Genomic DNA, 3,973 nt, shown 5'->3' on the forward strand with positions numbered 1-3,973 from the left:
AACCCCCGCTACACTAGCCCAGACCTAACCCATTTTGTAATAGCGGTATCAAATTAAATTGAACAGCATCATATTGAATTCGTTTTGCTGACTGGGGTCTGCGCCCCCCAGACCCCCGCTACAATAGCCCAGACCTAACCCACTTTGTAATAGTGGTATCATATTAAATTGAACAGCATCGTACTTAATTCGTTTTGCTGAATGGGGGGCTGCGCCCCCCAAACCCCCGCTACACTAGCCCAGACCTAACCCATTTTGTAATAGCGGTATCAAATTAAATTGAACAGCATCGTACTAAATTCGTTTTGCTGACAGGGGTCTGCGCCCCCCAGACCCCCGCTACACTAGCCCAGACCTAACCCCCTTTGTAATAGCGGTATCATATTAAATTGAACAGCATCATATTGAATTCGTTTTGCTGACTGGGGTCTGCGCGCCCCAGACCCCCGCAACACTAGCCCGGACCTAACCCACTTTGTAATAGCGGTATCACATTAAATTGAACAGCATCGTACTAAATTCGTTTTGCTGAATGGGGGGCTGCGCCCCCCAAACCCCCGCTACACTAGCCCAGACCTAACCCATTTTGTAATAGCGGTATCAAACTAAATTGAACAGCATCATATTGAATTCGTTTTGCTGACTGGGGTCTGCGCCCCCCCGACCCCCGCTACAATAGCCCAGACCTAACCCACTTTGTAATAGTGGTATCATATTAAATTGAACAGCATCGTACTTAATTCGTTTTGCTGAATGGGGGGCTGCGCCCCCCAAACCCCCGCTACACTAGCCCAGACCTAACCCATTTTGTAATAGCGGTATCAAATTAAATTGAACAGCATCGTACTAAATTCGTTTTGCTGACAGGGGTCTGCGCCCCCCAGACCCCCGCTACACTAGCCCAGACCTAACCCCCTTTGTAATAGCGGTATCATATTAAATTGAACAGCATCATATTGAATTCGTTTTGCTGACTGGGGTCTGCGCGCCCCAGACCCCCGCAACACTAGCCCGGACCTAACCCACTTTGTAATAGCGGTATCATATTAAATTGAACAGCATCGTACTAAATTCGTTTTGCTGAATGGGGGGCTGCGCCCCCCAAACCCCCGCTACACTAGCCCAGACCTAACCCATTTTGTAATAGCGGTATCAAATTAAATTGAACAGCATCATATTGAATTCGTTTTGCTGACTGGGGTCTGCGCCCCCCAGACCCCCGCTATACTAGCCCAGACCTAACCCACTTTGTAATAGTGGTATCATATTAAATTGAACAGCATCGTACATAATTCGTTTTGCTGAATGGGGGGCTGCGCCCCCCAAACCCCCGCTACACTAGCCCAGACCTAACCCATTTTGTAATAGCTGTATCAAATTAAATTGAACAGCATCATATTGAATTCGTTTTGCTGACAGGGGTCTGCGCCCCCCAGACCCCCGCTACACTAGCCCAGACCTAACCCACTTTGTAATAGTGGTATCATATTAAATTGAACAGCATCGTACATAATTCGTTTTGCTGAATGGGGGGCTGCGCCCCCCAAACCCCCGCTACACTAGCCCAGACCTAACCCATTTTGTAATAGCGGTATCAAATTAAATTGAACAGCATCATATTGAATTCGTTTTGCTGACTGGGGTCTGCGCCCCCCAAACCCCCGCTACACTAGCCCAGACCTAACCCATTTTGTAATAGCGGTATCAAATTAAATTGAACAGCATCATATTGAATTCGTTTTGCTGACTGGGGTCTGCGCCCCCCAAACCCCCGCTACACCAGCCCAGACCTAACCCATTTTGTAATAGCGGTATCAAATTAAATTGAGCAGCATCATATTGAATTCGTTTTGCTGACAGGGGTCTGCGCCCCCCAGACCCCCGCTACACTAGCCCAGACCTAACCCCCTTTGTAATAGCGGTATCATATTAAATTGAACAGCATCATATTGAATTCGTTTTGCTGACTGGGGTCTGCGCGCCCCAAACCCCCGCAACACTGGCCCAGACCTAGCCCATTTTGTAATGACTGTATTGGAACTGCGTTAGGGCTAGTTTAGAATTGGTTAGGTGAAGTAATGCGGAGAGCAGTTTCGCCTGCGTCCCGGGATGCTTGTTGGCATGAGTGGTGTCTGAATGAGTAAAGACGGATGAGACACTTGTGGGGTATGGTGAGTCAGATTCCCAAACTACCCATATATTCTTCTGAGGCATGGGTGCCTATCCAAGGATCTCCTTCGGTATCTAAAACAGAAATAAAAAAAAAAAAAAAAAAAAAAAAAAAAAAATGAATATGGACTGTGTTAGGACTGAATTGGATAAGGTCTGGGTTACGTCTCGGTTAGGTCTGAGTTAGGACTGGTTTAAGACTGGGTTAGGACTGGGTTAGGACTGGGTTAGGACTGGGTTAGGTCTGGGTTAGGACTGGGTTAGGTCTGGGTTAGGTCTGGGTTAGGACTGGGTTAGGTCTGGGTTAGGACTGGGTTAGGACTGGGTTAGGTCTGGGTTAGGTCTGGGTTAGGTCTGGGTTAGGACTGGGTTAGGACTGGGTTACGACTGGGTTAGGTCTGGGTTACGACTGGGTTAGGTCTGGGTTACGACTGGGTTAGGTCTGGGTTACGACTGGGTTAGGTCTGGGTTACGACTGGGTTAGGATTGGGTTAGGTCTGGTTTAGGACTGGGTTAGGTCTAGGTTAGGACTGGGTTAGGTCTGGGTTAGGTCTGGGTTAGGACTGGGTTAGGTCTGGGTTAGGACTGGGTTAGTACTGGGTTAGGACTGGGTTAGGTCTGGGTTAGGTCTGGGTTATTTCTGGGTTAGGTCTGGGTTAGGTCTGGGTTAGGTCTGGGTTAGGGCTGGGTTAGGTCTGGGTTAGGTCTGGGTCAGGTCTGGGGTATTTCTGGGTTAGGACTGGGTTAGGTCTGGGTTAGGTCTGGGTTATTTCTGGGTTAGGTCTGGGTTAGGTCTGGGTTAGGTCTGGGTTAGGTCTGGGTTAGGACTGGGTTAGGTCTGGGTTAGGACTGGGTTAGGTCTGGGTTAGGTCTGGGTTAGGTCTGGGTTAGGTCTGGGTTATTTCTGGGTTAGGTCTGGGTTAGGTCTGGGTTAGGTCTGGGTTAGGGCTGGGTTAGGTCTGGGTTAGGTCTGGGTCAGGTCTGGGGTATTTCTGGGTTAGGACTGGGTTAGGTCTGGGTTAGGACTGGGTTAGGTCTGGGTTAGGACTGGGTTAGGACTGGGTTAGGTCTGGGTTAGGTCTGGGTTAGGTTTGGGTTAGGACTGGGTAGGTTCTGGGTTAGGACTTGGTTAGGACTGGGTTAGGACTGTGTTAGGACTGGGTTAGGTCTGGGTTAGGTCTGGGTTAGGACTGGGTTAGGTCTGGGTTAGGACTGGGTTAGGACTGGGTTAGGTCTGGGTTAGGTCTGGGTTAGGACTGGGTTAGGTCTGGGTTAGGACTGGGTTAGGTCTGGGTTAGTACTGGATTTGGTTAGGTCTGGGTTAGGTCTGGGTTAGGTCTGGGTTAGGACTGGGTTAGGACTGGGTTAGGTCTGGGTTAGGACTGGGTTAGGACTGGGTTAGGACTGGGTTAGGTCTGGGTTAGGTCTGGGTTATTTCTGGGTTAGGTCTGGGTTAGGTCTGGGTTAGGTCTGGGTTAGGTCTGGGTTAGGTCTGGGTTAGGACTGGGTTAGGACTGGGTTAGGTCTGGGTTAGGTCTGGGTTAGGACTGGGTTAGGTCTGGGTTAGGACTGGGTTAGGTCTGGGTTAGGTCTGGGTTCGGTCTGGGTTAGGACTGGGTTAGGTCTGGGTTAGGTCTGGGTTAGGTCTGGGTTAGGTCTGGGTTAGGACTGGGTTAGGACTGGGTTAGGACTGGGTTAGGTCTGGGTTAGGTCTGGGTTATTTCTGGGTTAGGACTGGGTTAGGACTGGGTTAGGACTGGGTTAGGTCTGGGTTAGGTCTGGGTTAGGTCTGAGTTAGGTCTGG

The sequence above is a fragment of the Colletes latitarsis genome, chromosome 4, assembly GCF_051014445.1.
Source record: "Colletes latitarsis isolate SP2378_abdomen chromosome 4, iyColLati1, whole genome shotgun sequence".
NCBI classification, from domain to species: domain Eukaryota; kingdom Metazoa; phylum Arthropoda; class Insecta; order Hymenoptera; family Colletidae; genus Colletes; species Colletes latitarsis.